Source organism: Heloderma suspectum, chromosome 3 (assembly GCF_057233095.1).
Source record: "Heloderma suspectum isolate Gila_16-S chromosome 3, 16-S_ref, whole genome shotgun sequence".
NCBI lineage: Eukaryota > Metazoa > Chordata > Lepidosauria > Squamata > Helodermatidae > Heloderma > Heloderma suspectum.
In genome coordinates this window covers 216871816-216899423 of record NC_139460.1, presented here as the reverse complement: position 1 = coordinate 216899423, position 27608 = coordinate 216871816, and the positions used below count along the sequence as shown (strand labels likewise).

The window sequence follows — 27608 nt, the reverse complement described above, 5'->3', positions numbered from 1 at the left end:
TTGCACTGCAAAAAAAGGTAAAGGTGTCCCCAACCAGTCGTGTCCGACTCTAGGGTGCAACGCTCATCCCCGTTTCTAAGCCGAAGAGCCAGCGCTGTCCGAATACACTTCCATGGTCATGTGGCCAGCATGACTGAACATCGAGGTGCACGGAACACTGTTACCTTTCCCGCCGAGGCAGTACCTATTTATCTACTTGCAATTTCTTGCTTTCGAACTGCTAGGTTGGCAGGAGTGCACTGCAAAGCACATTGCTATACTTAAGAATGTACCAAGAGTAGCTAGTGTTGGTGTATGCAGCCACATTTACCAACACTTAAAATACCTTTTAAATACTACAAGAGCACAAGGAACCTATCCCATTAGATCTTGTTCACGTTAAATGCTGGTTATCAAGGATCATGTTCTCATATCCACACCTTTACTGATCTGCTCGCTGAAAGCTAAGGGTTTTGGTTTTGGATCATTTAGCAACAGCAAGATTATGTACTTAAGCTTACCAAAATTGGTTCAAGTTTCTTTTGTGTTACAGAGGAAAAGGATGTTAGAGAAAAAAGGAATAAGAAGACTAACTCTTCACAGGTACCGCATATTATCCGAATGAAACACCTGGATGGTGATTCTGAAGGATGGACTGAGATTCAAGCTACTATATTCGTATTTGTTTTAAAGGCTAGCCCAAAAGCTAAGACCACAAGGGAAGAAACACTTGTAGAACAAAATTGCTTGAAATATAGTTATATTGGAATACACACTCCTCCTAGAAATCTATGATATTTACAGATTATTCATTATAGGGATGTATGAAAGTCACTTACCTTTTCGAAGGGTGACATTCGCAGTGGGGGGGAGGTGCTCCGTCCCTCCCCCCGAAATTCTCTCCGGCCACAGCCGGACATCCGGCTGCTGGGCAGCCTGCAGGGACGCAAATGGCGGCTGCCGTAGCCGCTGCCATTTGCGTCCCTGTATTTTGCCGTGATAGGCTACGTAAATATTTACGTAGCCTATCACGGCAAAGAAAAAAAAAACAGCGGACGCAAATGGCAGTGGCTATGGCGACTGCCATTTGCGTTCCCTTTTTTTTGCCATTTTACCTACGTAATATTTACGCAGGCTATTATGGCAAAAAAAGAGAAAGGGAATGCAAATGGCATAGTGGCCGCCATTTGCGTTCCCTTTTTTTTTAGCCGTAATAGCCTACATAAATATTTATTACTTAAATACTTACGTAGCCTATCACGGCCTCTGCAGGGATGCAAATGGTGTGATAGGCTACGTAATTATTTACATAGCCTATCACGGCTATAATGAGGGAGCGAATGGCGGTCGCAGACACGGCTGCCATTCGCAAGTCAGCGTGGATGGCAGCAGGTGTAAGTGCTCCGTTTCGTGCGCCTTTCATGGGGGGGGCGGGGGGCTTTGTTCTGCCACAGATTTTGGGGGGCCGAATGCACTGGCATTTGGCCTCACTGAGATCCATGGCGGAATTCTCTGACATGCCTAATTCATTATGACTTCTGATAAGAAGGTGCAAAAATACTTCCTGGATTCCAAAATCCTGGATTCCAGAACATTTCCTGCCAATATTTTTTTCCTATGAACGACATAGACTAATACAGATTACTAAAAGTATATATAAATCTTTGCTTTAAGAGTATCATTTGGAGGGGGTGGGGTGACAGACAGCAGCTTACAGTTACATCTGCATACTCAAGCTATTCTCATAAAGAAGGTTTATGCTTTGGAATGAAATACTTTTTCACATACACATACACATAAATACTTTTTGTTTTGCCAATATTATTCCTAAGAAATTGATCCTTATGCATTTAAGATGTTCTGCACCTTCCAATACAAAAGTTTATGAAGTAAGAAAATAAATGGACACTTTCAGGTGTATTGCTACAGGCTCCATTTAAAATAAATAAACAAATAAATAAATTTTAAAAAATATATTTAAAATAAAGTGACCCTGTCCCCTTAAAGATTTAAGAATCTCAGACGTCTCCATAAGGGGAAAAAAAGACCCCAGCCTTTCTAGATCAGGCCAACGTTTATTTAGGACAACATGCCAATCAACATGCAGCACAGAGTTCACTGAAATTATCCTACCAGATGTTTACCCAATGGGAATTATAATGCTGGAGCTTTCACAGAACTCCTTCAAGCAAATGGACTCACTATTCCGCTCTTCACAAGAAAGCACTTTATCTTCCTCTGCAATTATACCCAGTTCACACAATCAGAAAGCACAATGGGCTAACAGTACAATAGCTATCTATTTAATCGTGGAGAATGGGAGTAAAGCAGAGTAGTAGCATTGGCCTAATGTGAACACTTAAAAAGGAACATTAATTACATGTGGCCCAGCAATATGGAAAACTAGTTATGACATTTGTAATATACCGTGAGTTACTCCTGAATATAAAGTGTTGAGCAGCACTTTCGCTACTTCCAAAATGCATTCATTCTTTACTGCAATAGCCAAAATCACATTAATTATTTACTGCAATATTGTACTGATTCATATGCAACTTTCTGTGACCGGTATAGACATTTTGTCCTTTCCACCAGCATTTGCTAGTTGTCACATATAGGTTTGTCTGCTGGATATAGTTCAAAGCTAAAATATCAATGTCACCGGTTAGCAGTTTCAGTCTCACAGATTCATTTAAATCACACATCCAAAGAAATATAGGCTTTTCTCCAGGCTCAGTCCAATTCAGTTATGTCTATTGTTAAGCTATAGACAGGGATCCACAATTCTGCTTCCTACATTAAATGTTCCATCACCCTCTGAAAAGTGTGATGGGTTCCAACCTTTCTCCCAACCAATGGAGCTGGAAAGGAGGACAGAAAATATCCACGTGGCTGCACTGAATTTCTGAAGTACAACATAGCTACAGGGACAAATCCTTTCCCATTCTCCAGTTTCAACAAGTGGGAAGAAGGCTGGGGCTTGTTCTGGTGTTGTGCTTCTGAGAAGCTTCCCAAGCACTCCCTCCAAGCACGGGGCCAAAATTAATAGCCCTAGCCTTCCTCGCCACCTGTGGAGAGGAAGGCTGGGGCTTGGACTATGTCAGAAGCACAACACAAAAATACAAGCTCCAGCCTCCCCTCCAGCTTGGAGCTGGAGAGGAGTGCAGAAATCATTCCTGCAATTGCACTGGGTTTAAGAGTTCCTCTGAACCACAGCAAAACTGTTCCCTCAGGTGCACGTTCAGAGGACATTGGAAGCCCACCCAAGCTTGGAGCTGGGGAGGGGAACAGGGGATTGCACAAGCCCTGTTACATAACATTAAGTGTGGATAACTGCTTGCTGTTAATCTTGCCCTGTCTTCCTCAGTGTTACTGGGAAGATTATATTACTTGATTGCTTCTCCACCCCCAAGTCTTTACAAAAAGAAGTGAACAATGACTGGAAGATGGGGAAAATATCTGGATAATTGAGCTTCACATGATATTGTCCTAAAACATTACAACTCTGTATTAACAGAAGAACTTTCATTTGTTACTTGACAGCCCCCGCCCCCAGACTGTACTCTTATTGCTATCTGCAGTGGATATCTGTTTCCTGCGAAATTAATCACGTCACTGTGGGTAGAAGTTACTGGCAAAACCCAGAAACTGGAGATTGTAGAAAACTGATTTTATATTGTATGGTGTAAGCAATTCACTAAGTAACTGCGACCATGATAAAGGGGCTATAATAAAATTCCATTGTGTCATAATGACCGATGACTGGGGGTCACTAGGAACCAAGAATGTGTACAGACTTCCCCGGCCCCATGCTGCATTTTGGAGGTATAACATGAGGTTAGGGACATTCTCTGTAGTTTTAATGATTGCTTAATATATTATGGAAAAGCTTCCCTTGGGCCAAGAGGCAGTACCAATTTTGGTAAACAGAAATAGAATACCGGTTTTAAGATGTGGTATCAGTCTGTGCCATTTCTAACTGAAGTCTTGAAGAAGAAACAGCTATACAAAAGTTTATCATATAAGCCTTTATGAATACGTCAGCATATGCTTAAGATAAACAAGCTCTTCGGCAATGAGCATTAAGTTCCATGGGGAGAACTGACTGCCCTCTGAAGTAGAAAACGGAACAAAAATGCAATCTGAAGTGCATTATGTGTCTACACATTTGTATAAATATCTAGCTACAATTACTAAAGCTCCATATTCTCCAGTGTATTTTAGAATCTACATGTATTTTTAGTTTATGTAGATATTTCATGTTAATTAGCAAAACTGCTGGTTTTGCTTAACATAAACAAAGTCTTGCTGGGTCTATGACTGAACACTTTATGGCAAGGGTGGAAGAGGTGTAGTGGAATGCATTTTTGGTTGACTTTTCTTCTGGGTTTGTAATGTCTGTATTTGAGCATTCATATTTATTATGAGATTTGAGGAAAACTAATGGTGTCCGTCTCCCCGCCACCCTTTTCTGCTGTCACACAGAACTTGTCTCCCAAGGGAGAAATATTAAATATCTTTTGAAATTTGGTCTCTATTAATTTGGTTCCATTTTTGAATGCATGTAATATGTTTTTCTTTCAGAAAACCACCAGTTTCCATATCTGGCTTCTCTGAAGTTTAATTTCTGCATTAAGGCAAATGATACTAGCGGTAAGGATGGAAACGAATAGGTGTTCTACGTCTTGGAGAAGATTTGCCTTAAGACCTCACACTTTTATTGAAACCTACTTGCACCACTGACACTTCTATCCTACTTAACAGCTTATCAACTGGAGACACATTTATGCTGACACCATTGAACACTATACTCTAGGTTATTCTGCAACAGCCATCTGTATACATTTATCACCCAGTAACCTTGACAAGTTTGAGATTAATGAAATAGCACATCAGCATCTGTTGAAAGCCACCTTCAGCCAAGCTTTGAATTCTACATTGAAATCCTGGAGTCCAAAGGAAAACAAGGTATAACACTTCAACACCAGTTCCCTTGTGTAGAATCCACAGCAGAAAGTAAATATGAAGTTACCAACCCTGGATTCACTTGCATAGTAGTACAACATGCCAGGATTTTGTATGGGGCTCAGATACGTTGATGACAGACATATCTGTTCCCAATGTATTAAAAACAACCTAGCCTACAACTCCAGTATCCTAGAGGGTTTCAGCTAAGACTAAATAGATGTTGCAATTAAGATACACATGAGACGGAAAAATATTTCCAACTCTCGGCCCTGCACAGATTTGGGAAAAAATGTCAAAATGCCTTGGGTTATCAGGTTCTTGGACTTTCACTAGCTATGCACATCCCAACTTAAATTGACATTTAATTTTATGGAACTCAACTTTAACCAATGGGACAAAAAGTTTATGTAGGCACAATTTTTAGCCTTGTAAAAGAAAAAAGCAGTTCGGTGAGGTAGCAGCTTTCTGATTTCATGCTAATGTTTTAAACTCTCTTAATTTATAAGCAGTACAGTAGTCTTATGTATAGCTGGACAAAACATTCCAGAATTAACTTTTTCATGGAAGTTCAGGAGGTTTGGAAGTGGGGGAGCAGCAAGCCATCTTAAGGGGGGTTGAAATAACTAAACTTTCAGAAGGGCAAAGAGGCTTACCAAAAAAGTGACAGAAGCTGCAGAGTCTTCTCTTTTCTTTCAATTTTGTTGTTGTTGTAGAAGCATTCCTCCTCTAGCAGTCCTATCCTCCCCCACAATACCTCCCTGAATGGTGTTACATCATGACATAGCATCATTCCAGGTGCACTGTTTGTGAAAACACAGTGGCAAGGGTTCTTTTAAGGATAACGTACGGATAGGATACATTTTAAAATAGTACATTTTTTAAAGGCAATTGTCCTGCATTTCAAGATCTCTTTGTGTAAATCCACAGTGCTTCTTCCCCTGCCTCAAAAAAATGAGAAGTCTGGTTTCTTTATCATAAAATAAAATGCAGAGGCTCAAGTGGCAAGGTAAGCCATACATGATTCAATGTACATTATACAGAAGATGCCATGTCCGTATGTTACTTGTCCAGGTTCATAAGGACCTTCTTCTTTGACTTTCAAGTTCCTGGCTACTGGATCCAGGTCAGCAGAATTTGACAGGTTAATATAACGGTAGTTTAGTTCAAATACCAGATCTCTCATACCGTAAGTACCAGGTTAATGCATGTACTTTTTGACTGCTGGTGCTTTCTCTCCCAATGCTAAGTACTGCGGAACAGACCCCTTTGCACATAATTTTTTGACCACCACAACAGTTTTCAGCAGCTATTTGGCTGAGTACCCAAACTCAGAAAACTCTAGACTGATTCAAGTGACACACAAGACTAGTCCAGCCCCACTAGCTCTCTGATCACATAAGAAGTCCCATGCTGTGGGCAAGATTCAATAATTCCATGCCAACATTTTCAGCCCCCATTTGTGACTCCCAGTTACGTCCCAACTACTTTGGGGAAAAACATTTTTTAAAAACCCACAGCTACACAGCATGATATAAGCCATAGCCAGTCATGATGTGCACTTCAAACTGTTACCAGGAAATGATCCTAGTTTTTAAAAAGAACAGAGCTAGGATTACTGGGATCAACATAAACTTTCTGGAGGCTTTCAAGAAAAAAACTACCGTTCTCCCCCCCCTCCACCCCCCACACAAAGGAAAACAAAAGGTTTAGGGAGGGACACAGTACTATTTGGTGTATTTATTATAAATAATTATCTAGTCACTCTTCAAACAAATACACCCAGTTTTAAAGAAGGTGTTCTACTCTTAAGAACCCAATTGGTAGACAAGAAAAATTAGAAGTTAAATAAAAATCATAACTGAATGATTTGAAGAAATGGAGTAATACTTCAGTTCCTACATGAAGTGTCTTCACAGTAAAAACCATATAAAGTGTTAAAAATGGTCTTATACATTTTTACATTTTCTTCCATATTTCAAAAAAGTTACCTGTATTGAGGTTCTGGTAATATGCTCTTCATTTAAATGCAAAGTCATTCAACAATTGGTTTATCTAATCTACTGATAGCTCTGTTAAGAGCTATCAAGCCCTGTTATTTTTAAAAGTTTAGTGGTGAACAATAATTGTTTTAAAATATCTAATATTAATTTCATTGCAATAACTATTCCATTGGAGGTTTATTCAAGCCTCCCCTACACATTTTTTAACTTTCCGTATCAGTTCTTAGGGAATAAGAGGAAAAAACCTGACCCATATTTTTCAGATTGTCTTCTGGACCTTCACATTTCTGCTTACAAAATGTTTCCCCTCCCCCTAAAAATGTTTTGTATTTCTGCAAAACATGGGATCCCTCTACTCCCAAACCTGCTGATACCTCCCTCTTGTGTGTGAAGTGTGCCATTTTGGCGGTGTAGGGACCTGCACTCACCTCTGAACTTCAGAAATAGAGGAAATGATTTCACCAGTTTCATACAAGTCTTTAACGGTTCTAGAAGAGAACAAAGCCAAGTGAAGGCTTACATAAGTGACCCCAGAATAAGTCTGTAATCTGCATCTCATTTATTCCAGGTTCGTCCTATTAACAATATGTCAGTAGGAACATTTCAGAACTAGTAGTTTCTGAATTCCATATTCAATGTCAAGTGATTTTTTCACTTTCTGAAGTTTAATCCACTGCAGAATTTAAACAGATAAAACACTAGCATTCCTATTCTGCTGGAATTCTTTCATAACTTTTCTACTTAATATTTTCCCAGAAAGTCTGCAATTTTTAGACACTTTTTATCCATTACATAGGATAGAACCAATAAAGTTCTAAAAGTCTAAGTACCTAAAAATAATCTTATTTTACAGTTAAGTCAACTCTACAGTGCAATTTTCCTTGAAACGTCTAGGCATTCAACAATATAAAGCTACACTGGATGGCTTTTACACTCCCAGAGAGTTATTACTGAACAGCAGATGCATATAATTTTGACAGACCAACTAGGAGTTTGGAATGTGCTAGATAGGTCACCTCCTTTTGCACCCATGCTTCAGCTTGCCTCAACAGAAGCAGAAGTGTTTGAACAGACAGAGAGCCAACTGCACTGCTAAACACCAGTCTGGTAATATGAGCCTGGCCTTCAACTTAATGTAAAGCAGAAATGTACATTTCACAATTAAGTGTTACATAATTTATTTTTTCCAAATCAAGTAGTGTAAGTTATTCTTATAAGATAGCATGTTCCTGTTAGTATAGAAAAATAAAGGACACTTTCAATTGGCAGTTTATTAATTAATTACTCTGAACATCAACATTAACTCCTACGTGAATGCTAGAAGACTGGTGTTACTAGCAAAATTGTTGAGGGAACAAATTTATTGTACAGCTTTACACTGCATATATTTTAGGGATGTTAACACTAGAACCCACAAGAGAGACTGCAGTATATACTAAACGTACTTCTCTACTACAGTAGCATTTATTATCTTTCATGTATATATAAAGTAGCTGCTAAGAGGGGATGTGATTATAAATGCTGTTTGAAAACAAGTATCTCATACAGGTATACTCAGAGAGCTGAGAATGTGATTCCCTTCTGTGTACAGAGTTAGGCAAAGCCATTTTGTTTCTATGTTAAATGGACCCTAAGACGTGTTTCTAGGTATTTTAAACATTACTCCAAGAGTGAGACCTACCATAGCAAGAAACCCAGCAATGTCAGTCTTTACAGTTAAATAATCACACTTAACAATAAAGCCTTGGTTTCACCTGAAAATATAGCCACCAATCCATGTGCTCTACCTATCCCTATTTTCTGGGCCGGTGCCTGGCCTTAATTTGTCCCTGCTGGGGTTTGGAGGATCCCTTTTAAAACTCATGCACACAAAATATTAGCACCAATTCACTTCCAGTCCCCAACACAAAACCGCCTATCTAGTTAAGAAATATTGCTGAATGTGTTGCAACTATTCTGTATAAAGTACAACCAAATCCATTGAGAGAGATTATTAAACAAGCTGAAAGAAAGAAAGAAAGAAAGAAAGAAAGAAAGAAAGAAAGAAAGAAAGTTGTCCCGTCCAATTTTATCCTCACAACAACCCTGTGAGGTAGGTTAGGCTTCAAGATAGTGACTGGCCCAAAGTCACTCTATGCGTTTCATGGCTGAGTCAGGATTTGGATCTAGTCTGACAAGTTAACCACTGAACAAAGTAAGACTTCCTTCTGAGTAAACATGAACAGGATCATGTTGTAAACATACATTGCTGCATTCTTTTAGGTTAGACAAACTTTTGATAATGATACACAAGATCAGAAGAAAAACTAAAACGTCTGGTGCAGGAGGAAACAATGTTTTTCTAATCTGAGACACTTCCCCAAACATTTAAATAAAGGCAGTATCCGCAGAGTAAGAATACAAAGTAAACCTTTTCTTTGGTTGAGCCTCTAGAAAAGAATGCACCTCTTATTACTTTCCAGCAGCTAGGATGACAGTTCTTTACAGAGAGTACACTTACAAAATTGGCACCTTATGACAATATTATTTTGCTTTCAACAAAGTGTTATTTTTTCTTGAGTTTACATAACATCTCCCAATGACCAACTCCACTGAACCAATAAATTGTAAAAAATGAAAGTAAACAGCCCTTGGAGCAGAGGCAGCCCTAATATCATTTTGAACTATCACTAAAAAAAACATATTAGTTAACAGCTGATTTCTAGCAAACATTGTTTTCATTGGATTTCCTAGTCTCTTCCTTGTACAATGTAATTAAAAAGGGACACAGTTCCAATAGGAAACAGCCAACATTCAAATATTTTAATATGAAGCAACTGAAAATGCATTTTGTGCACATTTTGTGCACATTGTGCATTTTAAGAAGCCAACAAGTCATTCATTCAACTACTGATCAGACCATATTATTAGTTACCTCACACTATTAGCAACAATGCACTGTTAAGAATATTGGTTGGCACATAATGTAATTAAATAAGACTTCATAATTAAGATTGTCCTAGTTGTGAGCACAGTGAATACCTTTAAATATTAATTCCATAATACTAGGCATGGAGTGCTTCCAGACACATGGCTCCTAGAGCTTCCAGTCATTGGGCAGCTATTCTGTCTTTTCCTCCTGATCTGATTTTTTTGTGGTATGAAAAAAGATGGAAGAAGCAGTGGGAAAACACAGGAAGGTTACAGACCGAAGGCAACATTGTCTGGAAACACATTCCCCTCAAATTCTATGAATGACACAGGGTGATTGCACAATAAAAGCCTTGTCTGGAACCACTCAAGGTTCATTTATAATAAAAGCCAAAGTATTAATAGCTAACCTTCAGGAAGGAGATTTCATTAGTTCCTCAGTTCTCTGGGGAACTGAGGCAAAGGAGGGGTCAGAATGGAAAAAGGTAAAATGATTAGAGAAGAGAGAAAGCAAAAGAAAAGCAGACTTTATCCAAGTAGCTAAGGTAGAGGTGAAAATAAGAGCTGCTATTGATAACATGAATTCCAAAGAGGGAGTCCAAGGGGCCTAGAAATAAAGTTGTCCCCAGGAGGAAGAAAAATCAGTATGATCCATGCAGCAAATGAGAAGATAAATAAATTCATAGATGAAAGGAAACACAGACTCACTGTTTACAAAACTCATACCATTTACAGATGGAGTCAGATTTTGCTGTACTCAAATTCCCTACTTCACCCTTTCTAGTAGCTGAACTATGCAACAGTAAGTTAGAAGGTAAAAAAAGGTAATCCTTTTAGCAAATGAAACCAATACTTCAGGATTAATACTTGTGGCTTTTAGTTACAACTTGTTGGGGTAACACAGATTCCAGTTTAAAAGAACCAATTATGTCCAACTCTCACAAGTGTGGTAAGCTACTAACTGAAGACAACACAGAACAAAGCCCTCCCTCTCCAATTTTATGACCTTCTATTAGAATACTGAAAGATTCAACTTGGTTTTTTTTAAATCTCCATGATTCTTGAGAAACCTGAAAACATGAAAGCATCATGTTACAAATGCCCAGTTAAGAGGCAGCAATTAAAAATCCTTATATTCAGTAGATCTTATGTTTCCAAAAAGATCTCTTATGATACACATTCCAAACCTTGTTCTCAGTTATTTGGTATTACCACAATTGCTTTTGGTTGCCAAGCTGGAGAATTCAACTGGTGAGATGGAATGTATAATCCCAGCACTGCAAACAACAAACTTTCACTGGAGTCCACACCATTTATGATCACATCTTCAGTTTTGTTTGATGTTTTGCTAAACAAGCCATTTTCACCAAAAAACCAAATGATGCAAACTTGTGAACATACCATATGGGCCATCATGTACTACCTATACTATGTAGCTTCCTAGCTCTGAAGATAAATGCAATACTGAGTCAGGAAAATGTTGTCCTACCTGCAGCTTGAGCAAATTAGCCACCAAAGGATTATGGAGAGTTCCAGAAGGACAAGGGCTGGAACCATTCCCAGCTTGCAACACATGTACAGATATAAGTGGTAGTTAGTAGATGCAGTATAACTGTCCCTGTCTCTACTGCTGAGACAGCATTAGACAGGTCAGCATTAAAGACCTCACTATACAAATTCCTCGGCCTCATGGATCTTTAGCAGCACTCCTATCTTAGATGTGGTAGAGCACATTTCTTACAACAGTGTAAGGGGCTCCTTCTCCATGAGCCCCTGCCAAAGGAAGTGAGGTGGCTGGCTACCAGGAAGAGCGCCTTTTCTGCTGTGGTATCCTGGCTATGGAATGAGCTCCCTAGAGAGGCTCACCTGGCACCTACATTGTATTCCTTCCAGCACCAGGTGAAGACATTTTTATTCTCCCAGTATTTTAGTATTTTAGCATTTTAGCTTCCTAGGCTTTTAGCTCTGCTGTTTTAAATCTGCATTTTAAATCTCTGCATTGCTGTTAGGTTTTATTCCAGTTGTACTGTTATTTTATGATTTTACGCTTTCATATTTTATATTGTTTTATGCTGCACTTTATGGTTTTAATTCTGTGAACCGCCCAGAGAGCTTCAGCTATTGGGTGGTATAGAAATAAATAAATAAAGGTTGCGCAACTGTGGGTTAAATTCCATACCTCACTGTGGATTGTTTGTGCAGCAAACTGCCTGGAAACCATATAAGAAAAATCCTGTTTTCACAAGATGAAGTCTTAGCAAATAAGGCACCAAGTTTAAGAGTGATAAAAGTTGGGGTGGGTTAGGGTATTTTTAAATAATGTTTTAATGTATGATTTTACTGTTTTCAATTGTGCTGTTGTACATCGCCCAGAGTGGCCGGGTGACCAGCCAGATGGGCAATTAAGAAATTTAATAAATAAATAAAAATAAAATCATGCAACTCTTCTGTTTGCAATACTTTACTGTTATTGCTGTTGTTGTATTTTAATGCATTTTTATTGTTTTAACTACATTTTAATTTCAAAAATTTGGTTCCTGTGATTGTTTGTTGCCTTGAGCACCATTTTCTTGATGGAAAGGTGGGGTACAAATCAAATAAAAAATATATAAAGCAAATTGAAACTCATCACAAGAGTGATACTGCTATTTACGTGGAGTACAGGGGCTCTGGTTGAACAGCAGCATGAAGAGGAATGAAAAAGATGTACTTCACATGAATGCCACTTCTCAACCCAATTCCCACGTGAATCACTTTGAGTTCAGCGCATCTGCTGCTGTTTTTCTGTTGCTATGTTTCATAGCTGGCATTCTGCAAGACCAATATAGTGGCATTCTTCAGATATTTGTGGTTTGGCTGTGTGCTCACATCCTGCCAAACCTAGTAAAAACAACAAGAGGCAACTCCTGTGTTTATCCAGGGGGTCCACACTGACAGAATCTACCTTCCACACATCCTCCATACACCATAGCCATTTAATTGGAAAAGACATTCCTTCCATAGACTAATCATTAGAGCTAGTTTTACACAGACATGTGATACAGAATCAGGGTTGGCAATTGGCCAGAAAATACTATGTCTGAAATATTTCCAACCAGAAAAACAAATTTTAAAGCATACCACTAGATAGTTCTTCATAGAATTAGTGATGAACATTGCTTGGGCATATGCTTAGTAAGTCTTTAGATGGAACTCAATAGATTCCAAGTTGTCAAAACAGATTAGGACTTTTCAATGGTAGCGCACAAAGGCTTAAGGTCAAGCACAAACTAAATTATGAGAATGAAACAAATAATTAAGAAAGTCTACATTCCACAAAATTATTTCTAGTTCTTCAACTATACACATGGGATGTAGCTAGCTTATAATAAGCAATAACACACATACCTAAGGGCCAATTCTCATCTTACCTTTGCTCTTTGAAACAGAGTATTATTTATTAACTTGTGAAATTTAACCCACCCACCAGAAACACACGCCCTCAAGGCAGAAATATACATGTGCCTCCATTAAATATGAAGGTACATACCTCTGTAGCAGCAACTTGTTCCTTTCACAGTCATGGACAAAAAGAGAGACATGCCCTACACATTTAGTTGGGTGCATTTTATTTTGTATTCTGTGTGCACTCAAATACCAAAAGGAAGGTGAGGTTTGCTTTATAATCACATATTGACCTGATAGTGGCTTCCTGGCTGAAGGAGCATCCCATGGGAATCCCAAGCATCATTTTCAAGTGTTGTCATATTTCACAAGGGAACTGAATTCCACATAACAGGATCAGGGCCCCCAAGGTTAGGAGGTAGCAAGCTGTCAGCTAGGTGAGGGCCTGAGGCAAATAGCATGATTTAATAAGTTATATGGGATGGAAAGTTTTCAGTGATTATTTTTCCACAGGTTTTCCACATTCTTTCATACAATTAATTAGTAATATAATGAATGAAAATACAAGTCAAACTGGGGAACTGGAATGGATACAATACCAGTCAAATCTTTAAAAGCTGAAATTCACTTTTTCATGTGACTCTTCCTAGGAAAGCACATGTAGAGAGCTTTGGCTATTGGGTGGTATAGAAATATAACTTGGAATATTGAGTGCTGTAGGCACTCTAACAAAATAGCTGTCATGGAGGGGCTTGCCCAAGATAGCAGCCATGGTGGGTGCAGCAGATCAAAATACAGATTTCCCAGAAGGCAAACTGGTGAGTCTAAAAGAAAAGTAACTTGCCCAAAAATCCAAGTACCAAGGCAGAGGTGGGGTCTGAGCTCCAAAACACAAAGTCACTCTTCTGAAACCACTTTTTTCTGCTCCACTCATTTCACAGAAGGCAAATTGTTGAGTCCCATAGACACAGAAACAAAGGAAGATGCCTTATATGGAGCCAGGCCACTGGTCCATCTAGCCCAGTGCTGTCGACACTGACTGGCAGTGGCTCTCCGGGGTTTCAGGCAGGAGCTTTTCCAGCCCTACCTGGAGATGCTGGGGATTGAAAAAGGGACCTTCTGCATACAAAACATGGGCTCTACCACTGAGCTATGGCCCCTCAGACAAGTACCTTGGCCAAGAAAATGAATACAAGGCAGAGGTGGGTTTAGAGTCTCAAATGCTAAATCACATATTTATCCCCCACAATGCACAACAGAATATTCATTTAATAAAAGACAAACTGGGGATGCTCATAGAAAAAACACACACAAGCGAAACACAGAGGCAAAATATACCAGCCAAAACAGAAAAAGGCCACTCATACACACCAGGCAAAACACACCAGGCAAAACACCCCCTCATACCCCAACTCTCCTCTAGTCCCCCCACCACCCCAACATACCTTTTTCTTTTTTTCTGCAGCTAACTACCATTTTTATTTTATAGAATGCTTCTGAGGCCTATGTGGGGCCAAGAGGGATTCTTAGAAATAAAGATAGTACTGGGGGACAGCATTTCACTTTACAGAATGCCAGGCTCTCTGTTTAAGATGTTGTTTAATTTTTTTAAAAAGTTAAAAAAAAATCAGAAGGAGCAGGGAGTCTGGCAGGTGGCATTCAGACATATAGGATCATCCACCACTGCCCGCAATATTAAGTGGTGCAGCCCTCGAAAAGCTTTAACACTTGATTTTGCTGACTTGCAAAGTGGCCCTAAGCCAAGGTATCAACAAATATGGAAAAATGAAAGAATTATATACAACTGCCTCCCACTCCAAAGACTGACAGATGATTCTTTGCCTACTGAGATGGTAACTGACTGTCAGAAATATAGCAAATTTGTCCTCCAAAAAAGAGGCTCTGATTTGTGTATGAAAAAGGTGTAAAAGGTATGAACATTTGCTGTCATTGGATTCTCGGCCCTCTTTCAATATTTGAAACGCTAATGAAGAGATTATCTATCTATCTATCTATCTATCCATCCTTCCATCCCTCCCTCCCTCCATCCATCCATCCACACACATGGGTTTTACCTGCAGTAATTGGGCAAAAGGTTTCAGAGGCATTTTGTGGAAAGAATGTCTTTGTAAAATGTTAATTAGGAACCTAGTCCACACCCAGGGAGAAGGAGAATTTTAAATGTACAATCTAAACTAGATTTATTCCATATGACTCTTTCAGTTACCAAATTAAAAATAGCTTGGCAGACATCTTCAATCTACTTTGCTATTTATAATCTGATTCTTTTGAAAACATAAAAAAATCATTGATTTGCATTATCACTTAATGGATGTGACCATTTACATTTTTTGCCTGAAGCAGAAATATATAGGAGGTGTTTGTCTGAGAATATCTTTACCTCTCTTGTTGGAAAATATACAACTATTCATGATTACTATTCAGATATTCAGAGTAAGAAGAGAAGTACAGTTCAGGATAAGCAGCTCCCTCCCATGTTTTAATATCTGCTTTTGCTGTATTCATTCAATTAACCCATACTTTCTTTTAAAATCCATCAAGGTATCAACACATATTTATATAATCCTATCAGAATTCTGATTTGATTTAAGTTCTCAAAGCATGTTTAGGAGGCATATCTGGTATGATTTTAACCAAGGTAAGTAATAGTCATATATAATGTAAAAAACAAGTAGTGGGGGGTGGAACTTGTGAGCAATCCAGTGGCACGATCCCAATGTATAAAACATGGTTTGGTGTTGTTAATGCCCGAAGTTATTTATTTTATGGGACTGTGACTTTCCAAACCAGTACTGCTGGCTCGAGCCTAGTTACTACGGCTAGATAAATTCTAGACTGAGAATATGAAGATTCATTTTCCAAAAATTCACTTAATACTGGAAATGAACAAGGACAAATCATTTGACAATAGCATGATTTAGTAATTCCATTGCTTACACACTGTAGGCTTATATTTATATTTGACAATCAACTCAGCAGGCCGTTCAAAGGCTCCTTCAAAAAGTAGTATCCCACTCCCAGGGTAATGTCAACATTTTTATGCTCCTGTATGATTTGCACACATTAGTTTAGCAAACTTCAAGAAAAACTTCTAGCAGTTTGAGAATTCCAAGAGGAGAAACTAAGTTAGCATAGCCGTCTACGGAGAAATCACATAATTACTACTGAGCAATTCATATCAAGTAGTTTTTTGTTTAGAAAAGTTATCTATCCTACAATATAAGGCAGAATATTTTGAAAACATGCCAAGATATTAAAATAACTTTAATATTAAAGTTGGGTGGTCAATTTAAAAAAGCAACATAAATACAAGAATTAAAATGTCAGTGCTACAAAAACTCAGTTTAAACATTACTATAGCTAATTTCATAAAAAGACTGGATGTTCTGGCTATTTTTTTTTTATTTTAAACACAGCAGTTGGGGAAGTGTAAGCTTAAAGATTTGAGTGGGTGACCATTTTCAGGAACCCTGAAGCAACAGCATTAGAACTGTTCCAAAATAATGGTATGGAGTAGGAAGCCTTGCTTTAGTGCCTTGCTATTGGGATGGTGAAGGAGTCTTTTCATTTCTTTAAAAAAGTAAAATATGCCCCACAGTGCTGAGGAGGTACACTGTTCCAGCATAGTTTAGCAGTAGTTGCTAAGACTATGCTAGAAATCATACAGGAGCATTTTAAGGCTTCTCTGTAATATATATCCCACGTCTCAGCAAGCAGACACATGGAAACTCTCAACAAAAACAACATTCTATTAACAATGTTGTTGTTGTTCAGTCGTTCAGTCGTGTCCGACTCTTCGTGACCCCATGGACCATAGCACGCCAGGCCTTCCTGTCCTGCGCTCTCTCCCGGAGCGTGCTCAAGTTCATATTCATTGCATCCGTGATGCTATCTAGCCATCTCATCCTATGCCGTCCCCTTCTCCTTTTGCCTTCAGTCTTTCCCAGCATCAGGGTCTTTTCCAGAGAGTTTTCTCTTCGCATTAGGTGGCCAAAATATTGGAGCTTCAACTTCAGTATCTGTCCTTCCAATGAGCACTCAGGGTTGATTTCCTTTAGGATGGACTGATTTGACCTCCTTGCAGTTCAGGGGACTCGTAAGAGTCTTCTCCAGCACCACAGTTCGAAAGCATCAATGCTTCGGCGCTCAGCCTTCCTTATAGTCCAGCTCTCACAGCCATACGTTACTACTGGGAAAACCATAGCTTTGATTAGATGGACCTTTGTCGGCAAGGTGATGTCTCTGCTTCTTACTATGTTGTCTAGGTTTGCCATAGCTTTCCTCCCAAGGAGCAAGCGTCTTTTAATTTCATGGCTACAGTCACCGTATGCAGTGATCTTGGAGCCCAAGAAAATAAAATCTGTCACAGCTTCCATTTCTTCCCCTTCTATATGCAACAAGAGGAATTAAATGCAATAAACTAGAGCAGACAGAAAGAATAAAAACAAATTATTTTTTAAAAATGCCTTCACTAAAAAATGCCCACTGAAACTACTGTGCCAGCTTTAAAAACTAAGAATGGGCAATATGCACTACTATGGAGAGGCTATTCCATAATCTGGGTGCCACAATTGAAATAGCTCTTTCTCTTGTTCCCACCAGCTGAAGAAAGGCCTCAAATGTTAAGCCATGCTGCTGGATCAGTTCATATAAAAGGAGTTGATTTGTGAGATATCCCGGGGTTAGAGATGTAAAATTTCCAGACATTTTGAGGCCATGAGAAAAAATCTTTTCCCCCCATTTTTTCCCAGAAAAAAATGGAAATTTTGGAAAAAACAGAAAAATATATACTTATTTTTGTAGCATTCTTTACAGAATTAAAGTCACTTTGTTAATTTAAGCCAGTCTTCCCCAGCCTGGTTCCCTCCAGATATTTTGGACGTCAGCTCCCATCAGCCTCAGGCAGCCTGGCCAATGGTCAGGAATACTGGGAACTGTGGTCCAAAACATCCAGAGGACACCAGGTTGGGAAGGGCTGCTTTAGCAACATAAAGCAGCCTTTCTGTTCCTAAAGTTATTTTATGTATAACTTACTTTGTTCATAAAATTATCATTATATTTTAAAACTTTTAAAAGTAAACTCAGATAGCAAATTTGTAATTACTGTCTGGATAGACTAGAACTACATTAAATGACTGCTACAGTATCAGAAATACAAGACTCTATAGAACAAACCCAAACTGTCAAGAATGCATAATGGTGACTTTGCTCACATGCTGGAAACGGGGCTTAAATGTCTATCAGTAAAATATACTTTAGATCAATAATCAGGAATGAAAGAAATAACTACACTGGGAATCTTACAGAGAGGATTAAAAAAACATTTCCCCCATGACTTCATTATTTCCAGATATTTTACATCTCTAGTTTTTCTATAAAAGTGTTATTACACAGTTTTTAGAAATCACTGGGCGGGGGAGAAAGGCCAGGTAACAATAAATAAATAGTTGTTGTTGTTCAGTCGTTCAGTCATGTCTGACTCTTCGTGACCCCATGGCCCATAGCACGCCAGGCCTTCCTGTTCTCCGCTCTCTCCCAGAATGTGCTCAAATTCATATTCATTGCATCAGTGATGCAATCTAGCTATCTCATCCTCTGCCGTCCCCTTCTCCTTTTGCCTTCAGTCTTTCCCAGCACCAGGGTCTTTTCCAGGGAGTTTTCTCTTCGCATTAGGTGGCCAAAATATTTGAGCTTCAGCTTCAGTATCTGTCCTTCCAATACTTTGTCTTAAATTCTAAAAGAAAATATTTCATAAGCTAAAGCTGTTCAAGTTTTGAACAAGTTTTCCAGTTATAAGGAAAACACAAAAATGGTTGGCGGGGGGGAACAGATGGGAGAAAAACAGTTTTTTTCTGAATTTCTGGGTTTTTTCCCAGGCCTTCACATTTCCAATCCTGGTCCCAGACTATTTAAAAATTAGAACCAGAACCTTGAATTGAACCTGAAATAAAGTTGTAACGAGAAATAAACAGGATTGGCATAGTAGCTCTGAACAACTGTCTGGCCACTACATATTGAAGTTCTGCATCTACCTAGAAGGCTGGAAGCACAGGTGGTATCACAATTGTTGCCAGTACTAGAAAAGTATCAACAACTATGGTAATGCTTTTGATACAATCGGGAGATATTGGCAACATGAAAAACGGTGAGCTACGGGCTCCTATAGGCCCAAATTGGCTTATAACGCCAATTTCTATTAAGTAATTGAAATAATCATTTTTCAAATTATTCACACCAGTTCTTGACGAGGGATGGCCCCTTAACAGTTCTTTAGTTCTTGGATTCCCTAGAGAGACAATATGCTTCATCACTCTTAACATTTTGTACAGTACATTAACTATCTGAGTCAGTCTCAAATAATGTTTTCTGTTACAATTCAAGAGAACCTGTGTACAATGTTTTAGCTCTGCGCTTTTCCCCCTACTATTATGAAAAAGTTGTTAGAAGTTTCAAACATAGATGCTAGCATAAATCATAACAGTCCAGATATGCTAAAGAAATGATTTTATACTTTAATTTTCTGAAACATGTAGGGCATATTTTTCATTAAAATCACAACCCTTAAACTGGAAAATCCTATTTAAAATTTCTGAAATACCATTGCATTCTGATTGCAATTCTGACAGACTCCATACAAAGCCTGAAGAATTCTGAACATTAAACTTAAGAGAAATTGAGTTCTAGACTGATGCACTCATATTCATCAAAATATGATGAATGTCATAGCCATATCTGAAGGCTACTGACAGTAGTTCTCCATAAGAGTTAGATTTCATAAAGTAAAATCCATGCATAGGAGGAAATCTGTTAATTGTAAAACATAACTGTTTTTACTTTTTAAAACAATCTTTATTTTCCCTTACTATTTCTCCACCATTTTATATGGCCAATAAATACAAATTCTTAATCTCATTTATGGGGAATGGAGTATTCATCAGAAAATTTGGCAAACACTACAAATATAGGCAAGTACAACCACACAAGCCCCATTGAGATGAAGAGAAACTGTGCAAGACTTACTATTGAATTGTAGCTACAAAAAATATTAAAAGGCTTTTTTATCATCTATTATTCCATTTGCCATAGCAAGTATTCCATCACCCTCTAGTGAGCGTGATGAGAGGAGCCCCAGTCTCTCTCTCCAGCTTAGAGCTAATGTGTGTGTGTGGGGGGGGGATCATCCCCCAGCTGTGCTCTGCTTGAAAGCACAGAGCAACTACCAGGAAAATCAAGCTAGAGAGGAATACTACAGGTTGCTGAGGTATTCTAAGCACCTCACAGCACTAAACCAATCCCCAGCCTTTTCCTTCTTGCAGCATAGTGCTAAAACAATGCCCAGCTCCAAATGTGGAGCTGCAGAGGTGGTCAGGGACCATCCTTGCAGTCGTGTGGGGCCCCACACAACTGAATTTTTATGTGTGACAAACGCATTTAAAGGAACGTTTGTCAGAATCACAAGTAGGTACTAATTAGCGCTGAAGAGAGTAGAAGAACTGGATGTATTTTCAAAGCTATGTGCTTCAAAACTAAATCCACCAAGGGCAATTAAATGTAGTAACGCTATCCTCCAGTACACTCCCTTTGATATATTGTGTACTCCCACTATGCTCTATGTTCAGATAAAAGGGAAAAGCTGTTCCCCAAATCCAAAACTCAGATACCTGGTATAAAGATTTACATTGTTTCTACCTATATCATACTGAACCTTCTGGACATACATAATCACAGGCCTCCAAGATGCTGAAGACAAATTAGAATGATCCCTATGAAGCAATCTTTACTTGAAGTAGACAGAAGGAAAATGACAACACCATACGTTGATAAGGAATGATAAGTAGCAAGTATGAGCCTGAACTGTAGCACAAAGATTCAGGAAATAATAAATGCAATATTTTCATTTACACTCACTTGCCACATTTTCCTACTAGTGTAAAGCCCGTGTTGTCACGGGCGCTAGTAGTCTGAGACTGATTGGATGAAAATATGTTTGGCCATTTCCATTGTGACTGGAACAACTTTCACAGGTTATTTTCTTCTTTCCCTCCCTCTTCCTCTCAGAACTTTCCAATTATGTCCCACATCAGCTTCCCTTCAATGAGAACCCCAATAATACGACCTCTTCCCATTACATTAAAGCAAGCCTCCCCTGGCCATAGCAAACCAACCCACCTCCTTCCCTCTTGTTCACCCACAGCAATAGCTTCCCTCCTTCCAATAAGAACCCACTCCCATTCCATGAAAGCACAGACTGACCAAACCCTCCACTGCTGAAGGGAAAGGGGGTGTTCCAAGCCCCCACCCAGGCCTGGAAAACAGAAGGTGAGATTGGGGGGTGGGAGAAGAGAAAAACTGCTGCCTTTCCCTCACTTGCCCTGAGCCAGAGCCATCCAATATGATGCCGGTTTTGTACCCCGCCCCACCCCACTCTCTCTCTCTCTCTCTCTCTCTCTCTCTCACACACACACACACACACACACACACACATCCCACCCATATGCAGGGCATCACAGGAGGAGAAGCAGCAGCCCCTCCTCCCTCCTCACTTTCTGATTCATCCTGTTCGAAACAATACAATCGAGGGGGGGGCATGACCATTGCCCCTAGCAACCGCCCCGAGGCATAGCAGCCTGAGAAGCAAAGCAAATGAAAACAAATGCAAACAGAGACAGCAAAAAGGAAAGCAGGAGGATGCAGGTAACAGAGGTCAAAACCACATGATGTCAGATCAGGCGCTGTTTGGCGCATCCTTTTTAAAAAGATAATTTAACATTTCTTTAAGTTTCAGGTTTATTTATTATCATTTATTTATAGTATTTTTATCCCACTCCTCAACCAAAAAAGGCTCCCGGAACAGTTTACAATCAGTGAACAAAGAAGACAGTCCCTGCCGTCAGACTTACAACCTAAAAAAGACATGACACTCAAGGAAAAGGGGAGGGGGGGGGAAAACATGATGTCAGATATGGTGCTGGTTGGCGTGGAGCAAATAAACCAGCACTGAACTGCAGAGCAACAGGAGACTGTTTGGCGCAGAGCAAATAAACATACCGTTTTGCTATTAAAGTTCAAGCTTTGACGTTTATCGCAGTATCAAACGTTTCAGCATGTCTACACTGCTCAAACTTCAGTTTAAAAAAAATGAGCAAAATCGCTCTGGTAGTTCTCTAGTAATAAGCATTACACTAATGTTTTCTTATACAGATCCTTTCTTTTGCTCCTTATGAGTGCAAGTGAAACACCTTATATTAGAAATGAAATACAGTATGTAATGTTATTTTCTACAAAAGAATCTTGAATAGAATTCTTAATGACCTAGTTCACACATAACGATAAGCCAGAGTACAGGTTAAATATGGGCTGTTGTTGAATTGTTTGTTATTGTTATGCGTGAACCCTGCACTATGGTTTTACAATGGGTTAACCATGAACAACCCAGAGTTCACAACTCAACAAACCATGGGCTCTCTTCCTGGGTTGTTTGTGGTTAACAACCCATAATTAAACTAGGGTTCACACTTAACAACCCATGATTCAAAGACAACCCATACTCAGCCCATGCTCTGGGTTGTTGTTACATGCAAACCAGGCCAATGTCTCTTCCAACTTATAGATTTTTCCTATACATCTACATCTAATGTAGTTTTTCTTCTCAGAAGTGCAACACTGGAATTTAAAATCAGCCTCAGAGTATACCCTGATTGTAAACAGGCTTATTTTATGGCCTTATAGTTCTCCTAGCCTTCTCTATAACATAAAGACCAGCTTTTCCTAACCTAGTGCCCTCCAGATGTTATAAACTAAAACTGACCTTTGGTCATATTCTCTGGGGCTGATGGGAGGTGAAATCCAAAACATTGGGAGGGCACCAAGTTGGGGCAGGCTGATATAGACTATACAAATTAGTGCTTTGTTCTTCCTAAACATATTACTAGACATAGCTTCTCTGGTAAATTTTTTTATCTGGAAAAGATCAAGGAGGCAAAATTTCACATTACTTTGCATAAATTTAAATTAATCTAATTCTGTACATCTGAGCATTAGATAAAGTTGTTAGTTCTCTATTTTCCCCTATATTAACTATTTAAAAATAAATAAATTATCCCACCTTTCTTCTATGAAACTCTAAGCAGTATCCATACCATTCCCAAGCAGTCTCCCATCCAGACACAGAAAAAGACCTGTTTGGTTCAGCAAAGCTGCTGCATTATGGGCCTTGAAGACTAATCTGTATGCCTAATATTGTCTATGCAGTAACCCTTCATTACCAGAGAACAAACTAAAATTCAACTCTGAAACTTGAACACTTAAAAACAAAAAAGAAGCTATCAATTTCTACTGTTTTTGCAATAAAACCTTACTCCCCTCATCTGCAACATATTTGGGGCCTTCATCAAAAGAGAGGATATGTAAGAAACAGAAAGGTTTAGGTTGTGACTTCGGTGACAACAGTGGTGCTAGTATCTGTGATGAGTAAATATTAAGCAATTTTGATCTAGCTAGCATACTGCTTTTTAAAGTGTTTTAAATATTTACAATCCTAAGCACACTTCTCTAAATAAATGAAGTGCAAAGGTTGAACTCCATCCAATTTCCACTCCATTGCTAGCTGTCACACATACATCCACATGATGACTTCAGCTAGATGCTACCCAAAAGTAGCATCAGGCAGTTGTAGCCAATGTTTAGAGCAGATTCATTTAAATGAATGGAAATTTAGTTGTGACTAAGTCCATTCATTTCAACGGGCCTACTGTTAGTAGGACTAACACAAGATATAACCCAGGGCCATATAACTTTTTTCTCATTACCATAATCCGGCCTTTTCCATCCTGGGCCCCCATATGTTGTTGGACTACAGCTCTCATCATCCCCTGAAGGCTGGGGATGATGGAAATTGGAGACAAACTTCTGGGGACCCCAGAGACAGTAAGCAATACTGTCACAGTGCTTGCACTAATGACAATGTGCTAGCATAAACCAACACTAGCACAACATCATTAGTGCTTGCTGGGCAAAGGAAAAATGCAGCAATTTGCCATCAAATTTCTGAAATTAAGCATGCTGCCATACTTTGGAGTAAATCACAATTTTTTCCCTTTGCCTAGTTAGCGGTAATGATGTTGTACTAGCACTGGTTTACCCTAGAGCAATATCAGTAGTGCTAGTACTGTGATACCGGATACTGCCCATAGTTGGAAAAGACTGCCATAGTCACTATTTGTATGTCCCCCAATATGATCCATACAATCTACTGTTCTGGCCAGGCTGATCAAATGGGTCTTTCCTATGAAACTGAGATCAGCCCATACAATATGCCCCATGAACATGGTTAAGTAATTCCTGCACAGCTGTATGGGATTATACCACAAACAAGCAGCTACCACACTGCTGTGGCTACATATAAAGGTTGCGATCTTTTGATGGGTTCAGAAGAGACTTCGCAAACTGCTAAATAAGAGATTGTTTCAAGAGGAAGATACAACGTCCAAAACACACATGTATAAAATTCTGCATTACTTCAGACAAAATAAGTTGGACATATAAGCAAATGATGCCATAATTGCTATCCACCTTTCCAACACTGTAAATCCAGGGTTAATATCTGCAAGATCTCAAATCCTACTTTTACCAGTTTGGCTGTGCAATCAGAGAAGACTGTATAGCCAGATTCAACCCTGTATATATGTAATTTTTCTTCAGCTAAGTTCAGAGTTCTGTAAAAATAACAGAAGAGAGAATACCAAACACAGTTTTCCTTAAACAGCAAAATTTCAGAGTCAGCTTAAGACAAATAGTTTCCAGTGCATGGTTCATTCAACAATGAAATCATAACTAGTTGAGACACTTGGGAATTTCAACTGTAATTCCCTTCAATAAATTCTTTCTATTGGGCAGTATCCAATGCTGCCCTAGTGGCCACCTCTACCGATTCCCTTCCACAAGCAGTGCCCACCCCTTTGGGAATGGAGATTTAGTGCTTCTAGGGGCAAGCCCCAAATGGGGTGGAAATGCTAGTTTCCAGAACTGGACAGTTGGAAGAGCTCCCTTATGCAAGAGGACACTACCTGTGGAAGGCAATTGGCAGAGCTGCCCACTCGCAGGCAGTCTCTATTGGATACTGCCCATTGTACAGATCAGTTTGTGCAAGTCTTTTTGATATCTTTTTTTAAAAAGTGTTTTCATTAAGCAAAAGGATTACTTTTCTCCCATTCCCACCTAAACATATAAGTTGCCTTATACAGAGGCAGACTGATAGAATCAATCTAACCCATTACAGTGTACTCTGACTCACAGCAACTCTCCAGGCTCTCAGATAAAAACTCTTTCCCAGCCCTGCTACCCAAGGTTATATGGAGATGCTAAGGACTAAACCTGGAACTTTATGTATGCGAAGCATGTGCTCTACGACTGAGCTATAACCCCTCCTAAATGACACTGTATACAAAACAGCTTACAATACATAAGCCATATTATAATAAAATGGGAGTTACCCAAATTAAGTTGTGATTCCCATCCTTTTTCTGCCCCCAGAAAACTTCACTATCTTTCAAACTTTTCTGACATTGGCTTCCTGAATGCTGATCCTGGACATGGCTGCTCTAAGCTTCCTAACATAAGAATGAGGAAAGAAATGCTTTTTGGCTACAGCTTGTCAAAAAAAATCAAGTCACTGCTGAACCAGCCTCCTGTGATATCATCAAATCCAATGTCCAATTAAGTTCATTACAGTTGTAACACCAATCTGAAGTGGCAGCATTCACTGTAAAGCAAGAAAGCACTGAAAGCGTTTTAACTTTATTGTGGAGCCTACCTTTCATTTCATTTTTTTGAGCTCCAGCCTCTGAAGAGCTTCCTAAACATCATTCCTTCTGCAGCTTCAGCATTTTTAAATGATGCATAACACTAGCTCAGACAGAGACCACCAATCAGTGCTGCATTTTTACCCCTGGCAAGCTAGTCACTTCAGTAGAAAACAACATTCAACTATGCTAATTCTTTCATTTAGAGATGTATTTTCAGTGTTCATATTTTCTAAATTGTATGCATTTGTCAGTTAACAAAACTTCTTTACAAAAATATGAATTGACTTGAAACCATTTAATTCTTGTTTTCCCATCACCTATGCCCAAGATTGCGAATTTAATTCAGGTGACCATCATATCTACTATTGTGGGCAAGAATCCCTTAGAAGAAATGGAGTAGCACTCATAGTCAACAAAAGGGTGGGAAAAGCAGTACTGGGGTACAATCTTAAAAATGATAGAATGATCTCAGTACGAATCCAAGGCAAACCATTCAACATCACAGTAATTCAAGTCTATGCCCCAACCACTGAGGCCGAAAAAGCTGAGGTTGATCGGTTCTATGAAGACCTACAACACCAAGATTATGAGATCATCTTGTGCATACAGAAGGAAAAGGCTATTCACACAATTAAATCAAGCAAAACTCTGCAGTAGTGATTTGTATTATGAAGACACTAAAACCAAGGATTTCACAGGTTAATGCTTAATTGCGAGAGCTATTTGCTGCAAAGTCGATCAGGCAGAGCAGGTAGTTTTGCAAATTCTGAATGTGTTACATTCACACACAGTGAAGTTTTTAATTCCCAATGAATGAAAAGGAATTTCCCAAACATAACTGAGCAAAAGACAGGGAAATTTCTGCACTTCTTTGCAAATATTTAAAGATATAAATAAGTTATTTCTGTACACACAGAGATACTGTTTGAAGTCAGGTAAGAATTCCACAATTTGGGTAATAACACTGGGTTGGATCACAACTAAGTTACTTGCACTTAGGTCCCATTGAAATCAGTACAACTGTCAGGATTCAACTCATGGTTTATGGTGTCGTGCATGAGTCTCTTCCGCATTCCTCTCCTCACACTGCATATTGGCTTCTGCAGGAAGTTCTTGGTGTTAAGCCAGAGTTCCCTGTTATGTCCAAACTGGGGAACTTTGGGTTAATGTAGATTAACAAACCAGGTTAATATGCCAGGATCAGATAAGACAAAAGAGGGAACTCTGGCTTAATGACAGCCAGGATCTGCATTGAGCGAGGGGTTGAACTAGATGGTCTTACAGGCCCTTCCAACCCTACTATTCTATGATCTTCGCACAGAAACAGACATACAATGGGAAAGGGGGCACACTGCCATGACACTTGTCCACAACTTCATAAAACATGATTTATGAAGCAAATAATTAAAAAATGGCTATTGTTTCAAAACAAGGTCCTCTGCATGGAGTTTCCATACATTTATCTCCCAAGCATTAGTTCTTCTAAACCGCCCAAAGAGCTTTGGCTAATGGGCGGTATATAAATAAATAAATAAATAAATAG

At 39.0% G+C, this 27608-nt stretch overlaps 1 protein-coding gene across 7 annotated transcripts in view; it reads right to left on the bottom strand.

Annotated features, from left to right (window-relative positions):
* The window catches only part of MCU (mitochondrial calcium uniporter), a 126708-nt gene that overhangs the window by 83391 nt on the left and 15709 nt on the right, over window positions 1-27608 (bottom strand). For 4 of the 7 annotated variants that reach the window (XR_014789383.1, XR_014789381.1, XR_014789382.1 and 1 more), the window contains exon 1: window positions 7376-27608. This exon is cut by the window's right edge and continues 15709 nt beyond it. The exons of 1 other annotated variant lie outside the window; for it this stretch is intronic. The gene's annotated coding sequence lies outside the window, so the exon portion shown is untranslated. 2 more of the 7 variants (XM_084845597.1, XM_084845595.1) reach the window with 1 other exon arrangement.